Consider the following 14,635-nt stretch of genomic DNA (forward strand, 5'->3'; position numbering starts at 1 on the left):
TATTTCCTCTTTTTTTGCGTTCTACGCGATAAAGCTCGTTTAAAATACCCGTCCTTAAAGAATTAATCCGTAATTCACGTTTTACATGTTAAAGTTATACATATTAAACATAAAAGACTATATTATTATATTATTATAACCTACTATATATTGTAACAATTATAATGATAACTAAGCTATTATGTTAGACAATTTCGATCGCATTGCTATGAATTACAGATTACAGTTCTAGATTGACGCGACCCTGAGGGAGAATGCAATAAGAGCGTGCATTCTGTCCTCTCCTTGCTCTTTCATTGGAAACGATTGCAGTAGCGAAATCTTTGTTCGACGTCTCCCGTCATTTCTCTCCCCGTCCTCCTCACCCGCGCGAGATCCAGTTCTCTTTATCATTCCTATCCGAGGAACGCGACTGAATCTTTTGACGTAACGAAGCCTATGTATATTCATAGAAAATCAGGTCAATTACATGCGTGTAACGCACGCACACGCACACAAGCGCACAAATGACAAGTTTTCTCTCACGCTCGGAGTGTCTCATCGCGATATTTTTCTCTTCTTTCACGAAAGATATACCGATCATTATGACGATTTGAAATTAAATGAAGAATCTCGTTATGAAGAATCTCTATTGTTTCTCGTAGGTGCCGCGAACACCGTGTGAAATCCACTTAAAGCACGGACGATTGTTCGCGGTGTACCAGCGGTCAGCCTTGAAGACGAAGGCTAAATCCTTTCGCGTTTCATCATCTCGCGCATGACACCACCTCAGACTTTGAGACATTAAGTATCCAATTGGATCAAGTATGCGCAGTTAGAGATGTCGATAGAGTGCGATGGGCACGTTGCGTTGCGGCATATTTCGTCCATCCATGCATCCCATCTCTGACCAATCCTATAGGTATCTTTACTTTTGTTCCACATAACAGAACACTGATACAAACTATTTATATTTTATCTCTAATCTTATGCGCGACAATTCTTGTAATTACTCGTGAATAAAACGTCTTTATGTTAATTTCAGTTAGCGTGTTTAAATTTGCAGAAAATTCAGCTAATTGGGGAGGATGAAAATGTTGAAGTAAAGAACGTGGTCTAGAAAGGAACAGCGGACGCACGTCGACGTTTGTTTGAGTAAACTAATTATATGTCAACACATGAGAGAGCTTTAAACTTATCTCAGACGACTCCAGAAATACTTACGCCTGCAAAAATATTTGAATATCTTTTTGCACGCAATCGTGAGTTTGACTGCGCGTGGTGTCACGGTATGCGTAGGCGTGTTTGCGCGAGGTTAAACGGCTTATCTACATACACCTTCCTCTCTAACAAAAGAGGAATGCAGCCTCACGAGAATGCGTACATCCATCCGGAATTCCGATACCACCTACCTACCTCTGCACTCGAACGTGAAGACAGTATCGGAGTAGAATTTTTCCGTTTGCGCAAATGGGAACGTCCGACGTTCGCAGTTAATTCGGCAATGAGCGTAATCACAAGTGAGCGGCCAAGACTGGAATTTTTCCGCTCGATACGCGCGAGCGAGAAAGTCCAAGAGCTCGCCGAGACGTTCTTGAATATGTCTGTTAAGCTGGCGCGGTCACTCTAGCACGAATGAGACAAGAATTTAGCTATTTTGTTACTGTACTATCAGTTTCTTATCTTATGCTCAATTTCGTTGCGCTAGCTATTTAAAGACAGTAGCTATGCTAGATTAAATTTAACCGTTATAAAAAAAGGTTGTAAAAAATTACAAAAGAATAAATTATTCGAATTTTTACATTGTCAATTAATATTTAAATACGTTACAAAGAATTCCAATAATTTATAAGTTTATAAATGTAATTATAAATTTAAAATTATCAGATCGATATTTATTGATATTTGAATCAAAATAATACAAGAAACAAAAAGCATAAGATAAAAAACATGTTATTGAGTTAACAGAACGAAAGTCACAAAAACTTCTAGTGTCTGCGAATATTAGTGTGCTGCAGGAATATTGCAATGAATAAATAACGAGTGTTTTATCGAGATACGTAATCTCGCAAATCTCAGACAGAGCATCAACAAATGATAGTGCCGGCCATAAGGTATATCGATGTCGCACCGACAACATGCATTCGAGAATAATTAAATTTTAAAATCGTCGACGGGTATCGCTCGTCCTGGGGGAGACATCTCCGAAGAGATCGACGTCGCGTGTCGTCGCGGTCAATTCAGGAATTGAGGCAATCGCTTTTGTGCGCTCGAAGTGGACGGTGTCCCGCGGCCATGCCATTTGAGAGGCGTTTAAGCGCTGAAAGGTGGAGGTTCGGATTTAATGCACGACTTCCTATTCCTCCCACGTAGGCGCAAAGAGGTCGAGCGCCAAAGCCGAAGCGCGTTGTGTGCCGGGCCGTTGCCGCGCCGCGCCGCGCCACGCCGTGCGAACGGATCACGGCGCGGATCTGTGCCGCTCTCTTTCTTCGTCGTGCGATACATCAAACTGTCCGCCCCCGTTCCTCCTTTCTTTGCGTGTTTTCGCAGTCGCCGGGTGCGTCGCGATTACGATTTGCGGCGGACAATGGTAGTTATGAAACAATTAAATTAGCATTTTTTCGCCGATTATAAATCCGACGAGTAAAAGTAGTAATCGCGAGTCCTTGACGATTAAAAATACGTGCATAATAACAGCTATGTACGTTTTCTTACAAAATTATATGGTGTACAGTGAAAAGAAAAACATTAGCAATATCTAGCAAAACATAAACGGGTATACATTATTAAATCAATTAATATATACGTTCACTAGAAATATTAGACAATATCAAAATATTTAAGATAATGAATAGTAATATGCCAAAGTGACAGAAAAATATTTCATCTCACATGTAACAAGTAATTCATGCACTTTGTGCATTTACAATGGGATGAAAAACAAAATCTATATTTATAATAATTATAGAAACGTTAACTAATGTACTTATTATATATACATTATATGCTAATAATAAAATAGATAAGTGCACGTGTGCAGTTACACGTATCTATCCTTTTCTAATAAATACTTCCGATATATATGTGCGAGCGGCCTTTCCTTCCTCTAGATCCCCCGCTTTTTTCCTCTTATACGTATTTCTTTTTTTCATCAGCGTTACACGTCGGATTACTCCTCTAATTGGCACACGATCGCCGAGTTCCCTGCGTCGCAAGCGTTTCAAGTTCCCCTGTGGGAACCGTGAAAGTTGCTTCGCTATCATTTGCGGAGCTTTCATAACGCGAAGATGTACCGTTAAGATTTAGCTCGCAGCAGGAAAAGTTGCCTTACAATTTATTACGCGAAAGCGAACTTGGCTGGGTTTATTAAATGCATAAGCCCCGGCGTTGTGTGACGCGCGTGTTACCCGCGTGCGCGTTGCGTATACTAACGTCCGATGGGGCCCGATTCTAGAGAGGCCATCGAAGAAAGTAGAACCCCTTACGCCGCGCCGTCATGCACGACCGCGCATGCCGCATAGGCGCGATAGCAACTTCTCGCGAAGACAAGATCGCACACGAGAGGCATGTCTCGCGGGCGCCTACATCCGCCGCGTATAGATTATCCGTGACGTTTCGCGATAAGAAGGATGGAAAGTATCGGGTTTTTGTGCCGAGATCCGAGGTACCGGCGCGCCATAATTAGGCAATAATCGAGAACGAGCGTTCAGTCGTGTTTCCTCGATACGTAATTATCTATTAATAGCGACGAACACGTTACTCGTGCACGTAGACAAATAATATTTTTTTTATCTATTCGCCGATCTCGCCGATCGAACGTGAATGAAGTATTTATAGGATTAAAGAATATATATATATGTATAATCCGTTTCTATCGGACGCTCGTTTCACCCGGAAGCGTTCAACGTCCAATTATTTGCCGCGAGAAGGGCCAACAAAAGGTATCGCTATACAACCACGTGTCACGCGCGTTTTACTACGTTTCATATGCTTGACACGTACAACGAGGCAAATAGATAGCGGTCCTTTCACGAACGTAGGGAGCGACGTTCGCATGGGCGCATCGAGAGCACATCGAAATTCTTCGCGTCGAGAACGCTGAAGAACGCGAGACGATCGTGTCTTGACGTACGAATGAAAGGATCCTCTATTCGACGCCACTCGCCGGAAACACAAAGAAAAATCGTGGCCACACAAAAGGCCCTGCGCTCGAGGGAAATGTCTTCACACGAACGGCACTCTTGAGCAACCGGCATTACGACAGCGTGATCCTAATTGTGATTCAAATATGTACATCGGGATTATTTTTTCAATGTATTCTTGTGGTAAAGACGTCATATTTAAAATAAAAAAAATTGCGAGAGACGATAATCTAATTAAATATTATCTACGATAAAAAAGCGGAAACTATTTGCCATTTCGCTTGTAGTTATCATTTTACTTCGAACATTTCATGTCTAACGTTATATATCTATATAAGTCATGTGCTGTTTACGGATCGCATATCGTTCACAGAATGAACAAGCGACGTCAAGGTTAATTAGTCATCGTAGCTTTTGAATTGACACGTAGTAAACGCTCATTTTACTGTTTAATCGCGGTTTTTAATGTCTTTAAAATTTATGCAAAATTTGAGAATAATGACTTGATAATGTGCTTGCGAAATTTAACCGACACGCGCGATTATTAAAGCAGAAGCGTGATGTATATGCGATGCATCAACAGGCGCTACCCGCGCTACCTCGCGCGCTACCCATTACAGGCGATAATAATAAACATCTCGAGACAATCTATTAGGCGCTCGATCGAGAAGATGCGCCGCAAAAACCGTATGCTAATAAACACGCGTGCGTTGTTGGACGTTGGACGTTGCGTACGAAGCTGCACGTGATGTTACGAGACGAGATACGCTGAAGGATAGCGATGTATGCGTTAATGACGCTATTACTTAAAGCGTGAAAAATAGCCGAGTGATAAACGATGCGAAAATTGAATGCATTATTAAGTCACAGGAATACAAAAATAATTCACACAAAATATGTTTTTAATTCACGACATCGAACTTCACTCTTCCAATGAATAATTAACAAACAAAGGAATAATACAAAATCTAACAGATGGCTCAAGGAAGAGATACGTGCGCCGAGAGGAAAGCGTCATTTCTCAAGGAATATTAGAAAAAAAAGGAAAGAGGGAAAAGAGAGAACAAAAAGTTGAGAACCTTCATTTATGATTCAAACGTCGAAGCTGTTATTACGGCTCATTTTCTTAATCGGGCTGTTATCCTCGATTCCTCAGACAAACGTAAGGTTACACGTGCTTCCGGGAATGCAACAATATTAAATTACCGAGTGCAATTCTAGTTTATTGGTACTCGACATAGATAATTAAAGAAACACGATACGCCCGGCTTAGGAGAGAAATGTGATTTAATTAGCGAAACTCTCGTCGGATATGTCTGAGTTTCAAGTTTAGTTTAAATAATTTCAAAGATTACGAGGATTCATATTTAAATAACTTATAATTAGAGAATCAATGCAACGAAGAGGCAGTAAACGTGCCTGTTTGTTGAGCTACCATGCCGCATTCCGCCAATACGGTTTTGACATCATTTAAATCACCGGCCCATTTGCAGATCATTAACATGTATAGCTATCGCGAACAATTCGCGTCGTGAATAATGAATAATCATGCACGTTGCCTACGTGCCAAATATCAACAACTTTCACTGCCAATTTCGACCGTCAACAAAATCTTTCGTCAAGTTTTTACACGTGCTCCTAATTATTACAATTATATCAATTAATGTTATTATTAGAATGTTATATTTTTATATCACAATGCAGCCTTTGAAATCCTTCCTATAAGAAAATAAAACAGTAAAGATCCCAACTACTGTTAAGAACAGGCATATGTTCGGCATTTATCCAACGACTGTAGACTGGATCAAGTTCAAGTGGGTTCTCCCCTTCCCGCACAAAACTTAATGACGAACGTAAATGTCACTCATATAATTGCTCCATCGGGCGACCGTTGCATCGCGTATTGTCGTGTCCGCGTCGAGTTCCGCGCGCGGAAAAGCGCGAGGCAGATGCACGCGCAACGAGCAACGCGCCCGCGCCGCGCGCCGGCGAGAGAAACGCTTTCGCGGAATTTGTAATTGCCCGACGACACTGGCACCATTAGACGGCTGTTAAACACATAGGCGCGGAATCGCCCAGCGTGTGCATTTAACCCCGGCGTATACGGCTGATACATACGTTGAAGCGGCGGGTTGCATAACGTTTCAAGGTGAAACTCCCCCACCGTCAACGAGACAATCGCGTCTCACTACCGTTGCAGTTGCAGCTGCTGACCACCCGTCGGCGGTGCCGGTGGTCAATTAGTATCACTGTTAATTCAATCTCTGCCTCGCCTATGGTAGATCCGGTCGACCGACGGATCGATGGGACGCCCATCCGAAGCGCTGTACCGAGCGCATCAAAAGTCGCGTCGTGTCGCGTTTCTCTCTCGTCTATGGCGAAATCGGCATTGGTTTTGCTTTAGCGAGACGCTATTTTGTACAGATGTCAACTTTTCGACTTTTAATATCATGTTACACACACATACTATATATTATTCATATTAATTATCTTATTACATATTATGTCAATATTATTATCATATATTGCATATTTTACCTATTTCAGTTAGAACTTCGTTAAAATATAAATTAAATAACAAAAATTATTGTATTAAATATATTAAAACACCCAAAAGTAATAGATAATGTAATATAGCGGGGGTGTACATCCCTATTTGATACATAAGAAAAAATGATTGATTGCAATAAAGTTCAATTTCTTAGAGCAACGAACGCGAATATCGAGAGAGAGTCGTTCTAGAGATTATTATTGGAAACATCCTTTCATGGAGGACTTTCATTCGAAAAATAAAAGCAAATCCCCTGAGCGTGATCAGCGGCGAGCGGAACGCAAAAAGATCCGTTCGATAGCGCGGGCTCGTGCGCGAGTGAAAATTCGATTTACATAGAAAGGATGACGTGGAAAAGCGCATTAAGTTCGCGCGGGTTTCTTCGCGAGTCCATTAGCCGAGGATCTATGGTCCATACTAATCGGCGCGGAATGACTGTGACGTTTAACGAGGTAAACTCTATTTTTCCGGCGGATGCGGTCAATTAGAAAATGGCCGGTCGCACTTTCTCCCGGGTTCCTGTGACGCCTTCGGCGTTGTTTAGAGAAAAAATCTTGTGGGTCGTGACCCACATGGTCAACCATCGCGAAAGCTTTAACCCTTCCGCTCGTCGCAAGAAATTTTCGCTTGAGATATAATGCACTTCCACTTATTCCGTGCTACTTTTGTCGAATATTCACTTCTCGTGAGTTTAATTGCTACTATTGCTAGAAGATTGAGAAACATTGCCACTTCACAACAGTTTCATATATCTCTTTATCTAATGCTTATATCTTACGTTCGATCTAATTTTATTCGGATCATTAATGTTATTCGATACCTGTGTTCATTAGGATTCTCATCATTTCGATACGCAACAATGTTCTCTTGTTCTTTTCGCTCTACATCTGCCTTTAAATATAATGCGCGTGTTATCCCACAGCGCTTACGCCGGTAATACATTGTGGGTACAATGCCCAGGTAACAAGCAAAAAGAAACCAGCGTCTAATATTCCCATACCAAACGTAAAATGTTCTATTGTATACATTACGTGCACAGGATACACCGACGGAAAATTTTCCGCTTCCGGACAATGATGAATCGCGTCTGACGAGAGAAGATCGTACATATATAAATCGATCGTAGCGTCGTTGATAACGGAAACAAGATTTATGAGAAGATTATTTAAAAAAAACGCTGCTATGCATTGCTCTTTTTATGTGTATCTGAGTGCGTGCCGCTTTAATGTAAATCTTGATTCTCATGATACAATGCACCTATAATACAATGTGCTAATTGATGAATATGATTTGAAATTGTCACACGCAGGCTATGCACTTTAATTTAAATGGATTCAATCCCCTGAAATGTATAATTGCAATATAAAGTAAATTGTTAAAACCGATATAATGTTGCATAGAAATTAGTAATTACCTAGCATATGTCTCCTACTATAAATATGTAAAATGTGGCTGTATCTTCAAAAATATTACTTTGTTTCAGGAAAGATAAACATTTCTCGGAGATAAACGCGAAATGTCTCTCGATAACGCACGTATCTTTAAGATAAAAACTGTGGAAAACTTTTACCTAGATTTACAGAATTTCCTCTTGTAGTCAGATTCCATTCGTCTTTTATCACGAGTATGTCGTCGGCACTTACATACAAACGTACGCAAATAGCATTAGAGATAGTTTCGACTTTGACGAAGGCACGGTCGGAGCAAGTTGTCAGATTTCAGGATCTTCGTATCCTCGAGTGCATTTTCAACTTCGGTCGTTCGACACGCTTTCGATATTTTTCTTCGATGTTTTCCTACCTAAGATCATCTCGAGGAGATAAAGCACGATTGAATTTTTGAAAAAAAGTCACGTCGCGCTCGATTTCAAGTCTCTCGACGATATTTCTCGAGCGCTTCACATTTGTATCGATTTTCGTTGACTTTTGACACGAGTTTGCCGTATCGGAGACTTTCGGTTGCTGATAACCCGCGAATCTTTCAAGGAAATAACGGCGCCTAGCGCTTCATATTTTTTTAGCCTACCCGTCGAAAAAAAGCGGCGAATCGATAGCCTTTGCTCGAGACGGGATCTTTGTTGCGTCATTGCGTCAAAGCCGACATTCGCTGCTGTTCCGAAAAGTCAAAATAACACGATAAGATCGCGCAGTGTTCCCGATTTAGCTGCAAGCGTGCCGCATTCCTCAGCAATCTTGCGCGAACAATTAAAAAAAAAGAACTCGCTCGCGAGTTGCATCGTCGTTTTCTTGCAAACGTGTGCATTATGCACCGCTGCAATTTACGTTACAAATTACGATGTACTCTTTAAATAAAATGCAGAAATGCACACGCGTGGTAAATGACGGATCTTAAAACGGTTGATAAAATTCGTTCGAAATTTGAAAGCAAAAAGGTTTTAAAAGCCCGAATTCAAGTATTGTTATTCATCACCCCAAAGATAAGATTTCCTCCGGTGTGTGTATTATCATCTGTAGGATGTATTTTTCGATTCAAAGGATGTATTCCAGTTGGAAGCAAGGGACTGATCGCCCGTGACTTTTGAGACACGTTGTAGCGAATGGCACGGCCTTTGGTGCCCCCGGCCCCGGAGGGCAACCGGCGCACGAGACGGCCTTGTAAAAACTGATACTGTTACTTCCGAGATGCTCGGGCGACTCTCCCAGTAGCTTACGTCTAATTACATTCGCGAGGAAACGGGGTGAGAAACGAGTCATTATCTTTTAACCGGAGGAGCGTGCTGTTTAACGTCGCGGACGGCTAATTGTCGCTGGATTTATTGTCGACAGCGCGCCGTTATCAGCATTGGGCGGCTACGCGTGCGTAATTATGATAAATATATTGCCACTCAAATCGGTCCATTTAAAGTGAATGAAATTAATGGCGCAAGTAGCGCGCGGGTGGAACGCGCGTCAAAGTCTGCATCAATCTCTAGCGTCACAATAAAATAAATATAAATAAATTTGTAATACGTATTATCTAAATATACCTAGAATTAAATAATACCTAAATATCTTAGTATACATATAAATAAAATATGAAAAATTTCATAGATCCATCCCCTCGAAATACAACCACCTGTTGACCGGATGCTTAAATATATCTAATTTAAATCTCTAACTACAGTTTACGAGTAATGTAAATAGATGGACAATGAAAACGCAATGATCGCAAACATAAATATCTCGTGCCGTTGTGTGATTACAGAAAGAGTCCCGATTTCTCCGTGTCCGACTGTGCAGGTCTGCCATTGTTTAGCCGTTAATAGAGACCCCGACTTCTATATAGAGCGATAGTTTCTATACGCGGAACTGGCGTTTAATGCCCATCACGGAGAAGAGCTCCGAGGAGCGAGCGAGGAGGGTAAGACCTTTAATGGCGCGGCGAAGAAACTCGCGACGACCGGCCGAGAGACGAAGATCGATCCCGGTCTCGAGGCGGCGGCTCTCGACCGTGTTGCACGACGTAAGAAAGTAATCGACGAAACGGCGAGACGCCCCGTAAAGGAAAAGTGGAGCGCCCGCCCGTAATTTGCGGATTTCACTGAAAAGCCAGCCGCCGCGCCGCGCCGAGCGAAGTCCGTATCTCGTTACGATTTCGTTCCTCGCGGCTCGCGGCTCGCACACGATCGCTCGTGCGATCGGTCTCGCGCGCGAACGTAAGAAAGTGATTCTATTCGCGTCCGATCGCGGCGGCGCGCGCGCGTTTTCACTCGCGCGGAGAACGGAGTAACCCATTTTATATACTATATCTACGTTCTCCAAGTCCGGCCGAGGTTTTCCGAGAGCGATTTCGCGAGAGCGAGCGGACAATTAGCCGTTAATTATAAAATCTCTTACCGTGAGATTAGGTCGCTATTAGTTTGGCGTTACGGACGAAGGGACCTACCGTGTCTCGCACGTTCGCGCAATTCGTGTCGATGACTTTTGACTTTCGAAACGGCACACGATGGGAGCTACGCCTCCGTAATTAAATCTAATCAAGAGGATTTCGCACGTGCGAATGACGTCCGTCCGACTATCTCGCGCTGTAGCGCGAACAAGCCGGATGTCGATAACTCCGACGTAACCCACGGCGTCGGTGGAACAATAATCTTTTAACATCGGTTTCACGGCTCTGCATACAATGACAAATTTTTCGCAGCCATTCATATTACATAAAATAATGATCTCGCGTATTTATACATGTACAAAGAATAATGTAACTATTGTTATTCATATCATGAATAATCGGTTCTTTTACGAAAGCTAATTAAAAATAAATTCCTATCATTTACATCGAAGACATTCGCGGTATTAAATGTCGCTCGTTAATCAAGTATTATTAGGTCGAGTCGCCGTTTGCAAAAGTCGCTCACCTGTTGCTCTTGCTCGTGCGAACGACTCACTGACATTCAACGAGGTCGCCCGGGACACATTCCCAAACCTCGCGCAGGAAATCGAGCTGGGAAACTACAGCGGAGAGACGACTCGGAGTCGGAGATGCCACGGAACAATACAACCCGACTGACGCGACGGCTCGCGACGGACTGGAGACTGGAGTGAGCGCACGAGCGCACGTCGCCGGGTGAACGCGGAGGAGAGCAGGAGAGCGCGACAAGAGGTGCCGAGCACGGACGAACGCGAACGAACGCGGCCGATCGTCGAGCACAGCTGGTCGTGGGAGTCGAATCGCCCGCGCGCCGCTAGGTAGATTATTCGGTGAAACGGAGGCTGATATTGGGTGGTGGTACCAGCCACGGTCGGGCTACGGCCCGTCCTCATCATCCACCTATTCCCCGCGATCCGTTCGTTATCTCCTCGCATGGAAAAGAAGAAGAATTTCAAACAAGCGGGAGATTGAGCGATTACTCGCGGGGGGGAACGCTCCGTGCTCCTTCTACGCCGGTAATGAAATTTCCATCTCTGATGAGAGATGAGAGATGATGGAGGAAACGGTACGACGCGAGATAGGAGAAGAGAGAGAGAAAGAGCGGATCGCGTAGAAATTCGTATCTCCGGGATAAGCGAGAACAAGAAAGAGAGAGATCGCGAGGGACTGGTCGGTCGAGAGCTGTCGCGCCGGGTCTCTTCGCAGAATGGAGTAGCGAGCGCGATCGTTGATGGTAGATGATCCGATAGAATGAGAAGGGATAGGAGAGGATGGCGGTACCAGCCACGGCCGGGGCCGCCGCGCCGAGAGCCTGTCCGTCCTCCATCGCGGGCTACAGCAGGTTGTTACAGGGAGAAGGAAGAGGAGGAGGCGAGGGGCAGAGAGCGAAGAAAGACAGAGACAGAGTGAGAAAGACCAAGACGCGTATTCTTACGAGATCCATCTGCATCTCTGTCCCTTCGCGCTAAATAGATAAGAGGATAACCGGCGCCGCGCGACGTGATCGTCTCGGAACAATTGGCCGACGATAGTTACACTCCATTTTCTATTCATAGCTCGTCGGTGCGAATTGTTACGCGAGGCCGTGCGCGGACTGAAACCTTTAGCACGTAATCTCGACGAATTCAATTCCCGGCCGCGCTATACGCGGGAGAATGAACCGTGCGCCAATTGACGCGAATAAACATAGCCGTCACTTTCGCGTCATCGGAGTCTGGACTCTCGTGTCCGCGGACCCGGAGTGCACGTTGCTCCCGATTCCTGCGAGGGCGATCACGGTTTTCATAACCGGATCACGCGCCACGGCAATTAAAATGTGAATTTTTTCCCCCCGTAGCGACTAATAAAATATTTCTGTCTAGCTAAAGCTCTCCCGCTCTCTTTCTCTCTCCTCGAGATCCGCGCAAAAATCCGCGAGTGGCCTTCCCGAGAATTTTACAGAAGCCTAGAAGTGAAATTCAGGGCGAGGCTTCGCGACAGGATGCACGCGCACTTCTACGCCGTATATAAACGCGCGAAACATTCGCAACGAGTGACCCCGTGTACACACGAGCAGACACACACACACACACACACACACACGCCGGTGTCTCTCCTTTATGAGCGCACGCTATCAGCGAGGGCGCATTCAACTACCGTTTGTGAGAAAATAATGCCGAATTACGAAATCACGGGGGCCGTTCCGCATATACGACGCAAAAGGTGCGTGACCGCGTAAACGCGAGATCAATAAATCATTCTTTTTTTTCTTCCACGTTTTTCCGCCTCTCTTGTTTTCCTCTTTTCGTCGTTTTACTTCGGAAAACCCACGACCACAAATCATTAAGGATAAAGAAATATTACGAGATTTTTAATGAGATTTGCTAAGCGAGCGGTAAAATACTTGGCTATAAATATCCTTCGGTAACTTTCAATTTCATCCGTTACCCCTGAATAATTAGCATTGATTTAAAAACATTCTTTAAACATCTTAAGAATTTCTCGGAAGTCTCGAAACTCCTGTTTATTTTCGCAATAATAATATTCTTCAAATTCGAGTGACCACATACCGTGAAAAAATTTCGTGCTTCAATTTTAGGAATATGCAATCGCAAAAGTTTCTCTTCAATCACATCAATTATTTCCGATGACCGACTAAAAATTTCGTTTCGTCGATTTCGTCGCTGTAAAAACAAAGTGATTTCATATCCGCGCTCGCGAAACCAGCTTCGTGAATTTCGCCGAGTGTTGCGGAAAGATTCGGGATTTTCGTGCGTCATTCGCGCGGCGCAACGAAACGCGATAATTCCTAACAAAACACCGTGTTATGGCGTTTTGCGCCACTCGGCCGAGTGCGTCGATACGACGGGTGTATTAAAACGCGAACAGGTTTCAGGTGTGATTCAGCGTCCAAGCGGAAAACCGGTTTTTTGTCTTTTTTTTTCTCTCCCCGCGCGCCGCTCGTCTCCTCATTATACAATCAAATGAAAGGTTTAGTTGCACAATTATTGTTTTGGTTCCTCATTTCCGTTTCGGCCGGTATCCGCGAGACGACTTTCGTAGCGGCATGATTTCTCACGATTCTAGATCTGCGTGATTTTCACGCGTTTCGTCGATCTTTTTGGAACTTTCTCGAGTTTCGGTTTCACCGGCAGCGGCGGCAGCGGCAACGGTCACCTCGGACAATGCTCAATCGCTACTAGTAACCGCCTCGGACGGTAGCCACGCGCGAAAGTAGGGAAAGTATCTCTCGATTCGCACGCATGTCCGACATACATATCGCTGATGAAAGAAAAAGAACTCGGAGCCGTTATCGCCTCAGCGATATGCGCTCGCGATCGATTGCGATTCACGCGGGATAAAACTACAGAGAAGTATTTTAAAACTGCAACCCTACCACGCTGTAAATTGATCTTTGCGAGCCGACAAGCCTCCTCGCGAGTTTCCGCGAAATCAACATCTCTCGCGCGGAGATCTCGATCGCGCGGCATTGTGTACGCGATCGCGCGGTAACGGGACGACGATTATACACATATGCGCGTACACACGTGTGCACATTCACTTTACATAATAACGGTCGGCCGGGTGCTTAGCGTAAAAATGAATGCGCGTCGGTGACTCGTGGTCTCTATTACGTGAGAAATAATTATAACGCATAATTCGACTGGAATTCGCGCGATTGATCAAAGCGAATCAGCCTGACGGCCGCGATACGCCCTCGAGAGAGCGCGCGTAAAAGGTCCGCTGGAAAACGCATTCGTGCGTTTGCACGCGCGTATGTACGCCCACTTGATAAACGCCGAGGCGAAATAGTATCTCTCGAATTCACTGTAATAGGAAACGCGAGGTGGCCGCGCAGAGATATGCACGGAAATCGCGCGATATCGGTGCAGCCGAGACGGACGCGCAAGCGCGTTTTTCCCCCGCGACTTCTCTTCTCCTGGCGCTTCGATTTGCACTTTCATTTTTCGTAATGACGCTCGCGTAAAATGCGCGGATCGCGCACACGGGCGTGAAATCGCGATCTTCAGCCGCGTAATCGTCGCGAGCGCGCCAAGCGTGGTACGGAACCGTAAACACCTGAAATAATTGTATCACTTTAAACTTTCCAGGATGC

General features: G+C 44.3%; 1 protein-coding gene across 2 annotated transcripts in view; it reads right to left on the reverse strand.

Annotated features, from left to right (window-relative positions):
- Window positions 1–14,635, reverse strand: part of LOC139822768 (PTB domain-containing engulfment adapter protein 1) — a 28,058-nt gene that overhangs the window by 6,860 nt on the left and 6,563 nt on the right. The window contains exon 1 of one of the 2 annotated variants that reach the window (XM_071794779.1): window positions 11,027–11,210. The exons of the other annotated variant lie outside the window; for it this stretch is intronic. The gene's annotated coding sequence lies outside the window, so the exon portion shown is untranslated. Of the gene's footprint in view, window positions 1–11,026; window positions 11,211–14,635 lie in introns of those variants that run through there. 2 annotated transcript variants of the gene reach the window in all.

The sequence above is a fragment of the Temnothorax longispinosus genome, chromosome 12 (assembly GCF_030848805.1).
Source record: "Temnothorax longispinosus isolate EJ_2023e chromosome 12, Tlon_JGU_v1, whole genome shotgun sequence".
NCBI classification, from domain to species: domain Eukaryota; kingdom Metazoa; phylum Arthropoda; class Insecta; order Hymenoptera; family Formicidae; genus Temnothorax; species Temnothorax longispinosus.